This window comes from Belonocnema kinseyi, chromosome 10 (genome assembly GCF_010883055.1).
Source record: "Belonocnema kinseyi isolate 2016_QV_RU_SX_M_011 chromosome 10, B_treatae_v1, whole genome shotgun sequence".
NCBI classification, from domain to species: Eukaryota; Metazoa; Arthropoda; class Insecta; order Hymenoptera; family Cynipidae; genus Belonocnema; species Belonocnema kinseyi.
This window is the reverse complement of record NC_046666.1, coordinates 96,272,609-96,281,740: the sequence shown is the minus strand read 5'-3', so window position 1 is coordinate 96,281,740 and position 9,132 is coordinate 96,272,609. Positions and strand designations below refer to the sequence as shown.

The following is a 9,132-nucleotide window of genomic DNA, read 5'->3' as shown; positions in this document are numbered from 1 at the left end:
ACCGCGATTTCGCTGGAAGCGGGTGCAATTTTTCAGATTAGCACCCGTTCCCGGCGAAATCCTGCGGTTGTCCTTATGACAAATTTTTAATTATATATATATGGGTACTTCCCCGCTATTGGGAAATTGGCCTGTACAAAACTGTCCGAGCATTTTTTTTCAAATAAAAAACAAAGCTGGTCTAAGGTAAGAGAATGGTTTGTTTCAACGTAAACTGAAAACGGCCGCATAAATTTTGCAGTATTTCACGACTTATAAACGATTTGGTGAAAAGTCGCGACAGGGGACTGACGCATGTACCTGGGGACTGTCTTTGTGAAGTAAAAACTACATGTTATTACTGATTGACTATTTTCATTGTTTTTTATGTTAGAAAAATGCCTTGTAATGAGAAACATTTATGTACCTGAAGTTCTGAAGGTTCAAATGAACGACATATTTTTTCCCAATTCTATTTTATCCACAAATGTTGTTCCAACTGCAATAAAAAAAATGCATTATGATTTTGTTTTAGTAAAAGTATTATTTCTAATATAAATTAACAAACATTTCAGCCATATTTATAGTTTACGAAGTCATCAGTAAAAAAAGTGGTTCAGTTGAACGTTCCGAACTTCAAGCACATGAAACATTTGAAAATTAGCGTTCCTACTTTGAGGATCCAACAGTTCAAATCACGTACATTTTAGACACATAATAATACAAACTATTTAGAATAATTATTAGCCTACATAATATCAGTCACATTTTTTTTAAAGAAGCACTAATTGCCTAATAAACCTTACCTTAAGTTATTTCTCAAACATATTTATGGGGAACCTTAATTTATAAAATACTCTATCCCCTTTCATTGACGAGTTGGGGCTAGGTAACTTCTCTACAATTACTTCCTTAGCTGCGGCGGAGACATCCTCGTGATCAAACCTAATCATTTGTTTAGAAGTTACATAACTATTCGTAGATTCTTTTTCATTTTCATATTCAAAATCTGTGAAAACATCTTCGACTGTGAGTTTGGTGTTCTCTTGATATGTCAAGCCTCCTATTTGGAATGTTCGTACGTATCAGAATCGCAGAAACAGCTCAAACTGCTCATTGTTAATATTGTTAAACGAACTTTTCCACTCATTTGATGAACTTTAAGGGTGCCATTGGAAGTCTTTGTGTTAAATACTTCTCATTGTCTTAATAGCTTCATAGTCAATAGTGCTTATAATAATTCCACAACACATTTCCTGAATCCCTCTAAGAATTTTTCCATAGATTATTTATCGACGTAAACTAATGTAGCAACATTTTTTTATATTTTGAAGTTGTTTTGGTAGCTTTGTAACCAAGATATGAAACATGGGTTTATTGCGACATTGGGCTACGGGTCCATTGCTTGAAAAGTGAAGGCACGTGATATCGGGGACAAAGCTTTCAAAATGGGTAGCAAATGTGCCAAAATAGCAGTTATGGAATGAGATGTGTTTAAGAATGCTGTGCTATACGACTTAGTCATATTTTCTAAGTAGACTATAACAGTGTGAAGACTAATTTATACGGGATAACCTCCAAAATGAACGGGTTGAATTTCTTGGGTTGTATTTGCCGGCATAATTTTGAGAAAAATCCATGTGTATCAAATCATCATCATTAGGAATGTTTTTCTTTAGAGTATTTATTACATTAAACAGGTGGAAAATGTTTCTTTCGCGGAACAAAAATGTATCTAAATCCTCATTCAATTTTCCTATGAGTTGACGTGGCTGGATGATCTACGTCTTTTTCAGATATTTTGTTAATTGAAATGGTATTTTAACTTTGGCGTCTATGAACTCTTGTTTTTGAGCTATCCAATTTTGGAAATGCGAGGGTTTGTTGTCAAATTTTTTGTTATCAGGAGTTTTATTGATACAATTTTGACACTGTCTGTATAAACAGTGTTCACTGTAGCGATCAAGGCACATCTCAATCAGCAGTTTCTGATAGCTATTCATGGCTATTCTCTCTTTCTTTGTAAGATTGAGTTCCTTGTTATTTTTTTTTATTTGTAGGATGCATTGTTGACCATCAGGTTCCTTGGAAATTATTATTTTGTCATTCCCCTGGTAGTTCCATCAGTCCCCTGCCTCATTCTGTGACAGGGGACTGACGCCAGGGGACTGAGAAATTCCACAAACGTCGAGGCCATCACAAATACTAATAAAGTATTATTAATTTACTTGCAGAAATAATTATCTGTCCACCTTGAGTATATAAAATAGCGAAAGCTGTTAATTTAATTTCGAAAACAAAGTATAAATTTACTCGCCAGGGGATCCTCTCAACAGCCGGCTGAAGCACTTGTTTCAGCGTTTACGTCGAGAAATAACCTAACAGAATAGCATATGACCGCTATCTGCTGTACACCAGGACAAACTTCAAGCTGGAAACTTTCCGTTTAACGCAAAAAGATTACTTTTTGTTGCACATAGAACGATTAAAGCAATTTTCAAGTTGAACCAGGGGGCTGACTACAAGAACTGAGGGACAAAATTAAGCTCAAGTTTTTAAATATTTAATATTAAATTTTAAAAATGTGCAACAGAAATTTATCTTCCATTATCAGATCATTTAAAAATTGTAATATAAATGACATTTTTCTTTTAATTTATTGTGAAACCTTTGGCTTTGATTGTGATTCTTAGCTTGTGACACGCCAGGGGACTGATTTTTAATGTACATAAAAGGAGATTACACAATTTTTATTCTAAATTGTGACGGTTTACGCAGTGGTTTATTAAGAACAATTAATAACCTTCTATTTTTAATATCAATTTACAAGAAAACGTTTTATTTATTTATGGTTCGTTTATTTGAAACAGCGAATCAATTCTTCCAATAAAAAAAATTGTTTATAAAGCCAAGTAATATTTAGTTATATGTAATAAACATATTTTTGAATTTAGGTTATACTTCTTTACGTTAAAGCAAACACTCTTCATGTCAGAGAGCTTTTTCTTACAGTTGATGACATATTTCTCTATTTCAACAAATATTTCACAGTGTTAAGTAAATATTCAATTGCCTTCGTCATTGCGTTCCTTAGAAATAAACAAAATATATCTTTGCACTGCAGAAATATTTCTTCGGCAATATTCTCCGCTATCATTTCTCTGAATAAAAGAAATATTCTCATCAGTTACTTTATTCTGTGTATGATATTTTTCATAAACACACAAAAAAAGCAATATTAGAAACTTTTTAAATTTATTTAAAATCCAAACTCTTCTGTAAATTTGTATACCTTGCGATTCGGCAAAAATTTTCCCTAAGTGGATAGAACTCTCAAAGTATTTCATTTTTTGTCATTAAATGTGTATTTAAATATCCTAATCAGAGTATAAAATCGAAACTTTTGTGAAAATATTTCATAATTAGAAGTATGATAAATTTCATTACTTATAGAACGAGTCTCAAAAAGGTTAGGGAACTACATAACAAACTATATTGGAGAAAAAATGTCTATTTATAGCTGGAAATTTATCCAATTACCTCCTTGCTCATTTTTCCGAAAATAGCCGGGAATCTTAATGATCGAATTTTTCCCTAATAGTTTGAATATATCTCCTCCCAAAGAGTGGGCAAAACTTCTGACTAAATATCGGAAATATTTCCTCCTCTATCCTTAGTAATTTTTTCAAAAATAGTGGGATATCTTAAAAACATAATGTTCGGAAATTTTTCCGAATAGATTGGAAATTTCTCCTACTGAAGAGTGGGCAAAATTTCCAACTAAATTTCGGCAATATTTCCTACTCTTTTCTCGGTAATTTTTCTGAAAATCGTCGGATATCTTAAAAACCTAACGATCGGAAAATTTTCCCAATAGATTGGAAATTTCTCCTACTAAACAGTGGGAAAAATTTCCAACTAAATGTCGGCAATATTTCCGACTCTATATTCGGAAAAATTTACGACCCATTTGGATTTTAAGCTGCCCGACTATTTTCGGAAAAATTTCCGAAAAAATGTTTACAGTGTACATAGGCTTTAATTAATTTTTCATCAAATAAATCCCTGATATATTTTCGGAATAATGTTTATATAATTTTTAATTGTTTAAATAATAAACATTTAATAAGCAGTATTTATAGAGAATTGTCTGCTCTACAATTTTAGTAAGAGCTGAAACTCACCCACTACGCAGAGGGTGGATTACTCGTAAACTGTCAGCTGTACAACAAAAATGCATAGAACACTTCTCATTCAGAATTTAATCTACTATTTTTTTGTACTTGACTATTCTTATCGTTAGATGCACGCTTTTCGAAATAATCGCCAAAAACCAATTTTCATGGATTGTTTGTTAGATTTAAGAGTGTTTCCTCCCACCGGTCAGAGGGAAACTCTTTTGATATTTGATTCGGATGGCATATGGAACCACATACGATAGATATCAAAACTTTATAAATTTTTTCTGGAAATAACCTGTTTTCGAGCTAATTTTACTGGACTAATAAGGAAGAGGGAGTGTTTTTTTGGTTGATTATTTTCTTTGTCTATCTTTCTTATTATATTGTGATATAGTTCTGCAGCAAGCCCAAAATGTAGATGGTCAGAAACAATCTCTAAAAACTTAAAGCCTTCGATTTTTTTCAAACTGTTAAAAATTATTATCAAATAATCGCAAACAGTCAATAAACTTTCCAAGAATCCTCGTCAACATTGATAAGCAAATATAAATACAGTGAATCTTAGAGATAGCCTTCTATAGCCATTCCGAGAATTGAAGCCGCGTCCCAAGTAGGAATAAAAGGCGCTGCGCGGGATGAGCGGTGGTCGCTAAGGCTGAGTAATTCCCAACCTCCTCCAGCTTCGAAACCAGCCCAGTCATAGAGTTTCACTCTATTATTTATTTGACACCAACAAATTAATTACAAAAAATGCTTTTTTGAGAAATGAAAAGACTTAAATATTTTATTCCATACAAATCCAGGTAAATGCGATTATCGCCTAATGTTGAACTTTTTTTAAGTGTATTCCACACAGAGTATTATAATAATTTCTTATCATTTAACCTACTTATATATCGTGCTTGGAAAAATCTATTATTATAGTAAAATTATTTAATAAGCTTATATTTTAGGAAGTCGCTCTTCTTCACTAAAATATATAGAGATGACTTTTAGACGCCTAACGGAAAAATATATTTATTCCTTGGTAATGCAAAAACGTTTAATTAACATTGTTAAATGGCAAAAAAGTCAGTAACACAGAAAATGCTCAATATTTTGCCTTTGGCTAAGCGTATAACCATCTAGGTCAACAAGATTGTGACTAGTGTCACTCTGATTAATTACATTAGCTTTTGCAAATAATAGACATTAAAAGGTTTGTCAGTGTTTAGCTTGTCACAATCCCATAGAAGTATGGACTAACTTTGACTCATTCTGCAAAAATCTTTCAAACACACATACACGTTCATGTCAACAGATCCTTGAGTTTAAATTTAGTTGTGGCAATAGACAACTCCATAAATACGGATAATCTTTACATGGATTTGTACTAAATTGTTTCCACTCTTTTAAAAACCTTTTCTGCTTTTAAAAACTTAAAATTGAAGATGAACATTTGAAAAAAAAACAGAAATTACTTTCACTTCCACCTCGCAGCCGTTGGTTGCGAGTAAGACCAACAAAAACACAAGAACGAAAAATAAATGATGATCTCTGTATACTCACTGAATCAACGTGAATTATCCATAGGACTTCTTTTCTTCTTAAGAAGTCAAAAATTTTAAAGCCAATACTGTACAGTTATTATATATAATTATCACCAACGCACGAATACACACCGATGCATATGTAGTACACTGATTTAATAACAGTGTTATTTCAGAAAAATACTACCACTTCATTTTAAAAGCACAAAAATTGAAGGATTTGATATGTAAAGTAGAGAAACTGTCAATGTTATATGCGAAAGTAAAATAACAAGTAAAAAAATTATGATTTTCTAATCACAATTTCACATATCTTCCACAGCCATTTATCTCTTGTGTCCTACACTTGCCAATTGTCACCTGTGGTTCCGGCAAAGATATTATAATAAGCCAGCCCCTTGCCACGACCGTGCATGTGTATGTTCAGTAGTTTTCTTACGATCCGGAGGGGAAATGTCGGTCAAACTAAGCCAACAGATGGCATCACAAAAAGTAGGTCTGTCTTTTTCATTGAATTGCATTAAGAAAAAGCAAAAATAATTAAAAACTTGATGCTGTTTGCAAATAAACAAAAAATAATATATGAAAAAATTATAGTATTACTAATTATTTCAAAAAAGAAAAAGTCATAAAGATATGTAGTTTAATATGAATAAAATTTAATTTTGAGATACATTTTAAAAGCAGTTCGAACTTAATATTTCTATGATTTATTTTTCTGAAATTATTGATTTTATTATTTGTTCTACTTAAACAAAATTATTCATTGTTGAAATTATTAATGTAGCTAATAAAAAAATTAATACTATTTAAGACCTCAATGACAAAAATATTTAAAACATATACATGATCAGAAGAATTAATAAAAAATATATTACTTTCATCCAATATAAATATTATAATAATTAGAATATGTAAGACTTGAACTTAAGTTGCAAAGTAAAGAATCTTTGTACCTTTAAAATCTTAATAATTTAAAGTTTTGAAGGAAAAATTGTTAAAAAGTAGTGGTAATTGTAATTAAAATGTTTGAGGGAATCAAGTTTCAAATAAAATAATTTGAGGGAACCATTTGGTAACAAGTCAATGACACGAAAGATAAATGAGAAAATGGATTTAATATTATTTAATATAATGTATATATTTATTTTAATTGAACCAAACATCATATATACATTTATACAGTTCAGTAATTTATTTGTTGCTTAATCTTGAAAGCTTTCTTCTCGCTGCATTCAGCCCCTAATAATTATATTTAAAATTTAAAATTTAAAGGAGCTTTTGAATTAAATCGTTAATTATATTATTGCAAACCTTATTTCTAAAATAAACATACTATAAGCTATTAAAATCTATAAACAAACGTACTGTACTCATGACGCACAGTTGGAGGAAATGCACTTTTTTCATTCAAAAATATTCAGACCCTTCAATTTTCTTGCGATTTTGAATTTTTCTGTTTTAAATTAAAGATCATTAAATTCTATAGATCTTGACTCTCCGAAATTTTGTCTCCTCTATTTTTTTATTAATAATTTTTCCAGTGAAAGTATGAACAAAGTCTTATTATCAGTGAAAACATTTTTTTCGCTAAAAGTGCTTCCCATTAATGTAGGAATGACATTTAATAACCAAAATAATTTAAAGTTTATAATAACCACTGTGATAAACAATTTTTGTGTCAAAATATTAGAATTGGAGATTTTTCAAATCATAATGTCCTTCAATTGTCAGAACGACTTCAGGTAATCCTTAAAATAATAAATATTTAATAATATTTGATAAAATATAACAATTAAAATTTTTGCAAACAAATTTAAAATGTTTGCCCTTTTACATAGAAAATTTTTCTGCACTGAAAATGTTTTAAACTATTGGACGAATGACTGCTAGTCACAAAAATATTAGAAGAGTTAACAATAACCACTGTTATTAGCAATTCTTGTAACAACATATTTAAACTTAAAGTTTTATGAAATTTATATTTTCTTTGATGGCCAAGTCAGTGGGTTATTTTCAAAAGATTTTGTATTGAGTGAATCTTAGCATGCAGTGTTATGATTCATTTCCAATCTGTTACGATTGAAAGCCGGGCTTTTTCCAAAGTGAAACTGCCAACATTGGGACATTTCTTATGTAAATTGTTTATAAACATTTAAGTTGTTATATTCTACTAAATTGTTTAGGAATATCCGTAGCCATTGTAGCGACTACGGAAAATAAAAATTTTGATAAAACCTTACATTTGAATATTTTGTCATGAGAAATTTTTATAACAATGGTTATTGTTAACTTCTCAAATATTTCTGTGAATAGCAGTTATTCGCCCAACAGCTTAAAATATTTCCAGTGTAAAAATACATTCTATGCGAAAGGACCAAAATTTTGAATTTCTTTATCTAATGTATTTACAAAAATTTAAATTGTAATTTACGAAATTTAAATCAGACCAAAATCCAAATTAAAAATCCCATTTAACGTCCAGTATTCAAATTGATGCAAAATCCTGTTAAACAAAACAAGAATCCAACGACCAAATTTGGACCATAACGTTGTGGTCCAAATTTGGTCGTTGGATTCTTGTTTTGTTTAACAGGATTTTGCATCAATTTAAATTGTCATATTTTATCAAATACTATTAAATATTTGTTGTTTTAGGGAATACCTGAATTCTTCCTGGCGCTTGAAGGAAATAATAATTTGAAAAATCTCGAATTATAATATTTTGCCACAAGAATTGTTTATAATAATAGTCATTTTAAACTTTTAAATTATTTTTGTTATAAAATGTCAATCCTACATTAATGTGAAGCCCTTTTAGCACAAAAAAATTTTACTGATAATAAGACTATTCGTTAATTTGTTTATCAAATTTGTTTGCAACAAATAAATGGAATGATAAACAAATTATTTGTATTTTATGATTCTGTTACACATTGTACTCTGACCCATCCCTACTCTACTCTACAGCTATATAAAGGCTCGCTCTATTCTTTGAGACAGTCCATATTCTTCAGTCTCATAAGTTACATCTGTAATTTACCATTGAATAAAGTCGCCATACCGAGTGATTCGGTATGACTCATTTTTAAAAAACCAACTTGACTACTTTCGGCATAACATTTTGGCGATCCTGCCAGGATTGTCTCAAACGATCATAAGAATAACTCTACGGATTATTTGATCAAAAGGAGCAATCTTTGAAGGCGAACATCTGATTCTACGGAATCAAAAGAAGATCAGACTCCAGGAGATCCACGGACTCTTGCACCGAGAAGTACTGGGCAATTACTATAACTAGCAGCTGAACTAAGTAGGCTCTATTTTACGTAAAGTAAATTCTTCAAGAAACTCGAAGAAGAAAGAAGAATTAAAACGCCAGCAGATAAGTCAGCAGGCCGACCACCACTTCAGATAGTCGACATCGCAGATTCACGGACCTC

At 30.7% G+C, this 9,132-nt stretch overlaps 1 protein-coding gene across 4 annotated transcripts in view; it reads right to left on the bottom strand.

Moving 5' to 3' along the window:
* LOC117181395 (supervillin-like) overlaps window positions 1-6,035 on the bottom strand; it is a 206,552-nt gene extending 200,517 nt beyond the window's left edge. For all 4 annotated transcript variants that reach the window (XM_033374005.1, XM_033374006.1, XM_033374008.1 and 1 more), the window contains exon 1: window positions 5,709-6,035. The gene's annotated coding sequence lies outside the window, so the exon portion shown is untranslated. The remainder of the gene's footprint in view (window positions 1-5,708) is intronic.
* Window positions 6,036-9,132: the final 3,097 nt, after the last annotated feature.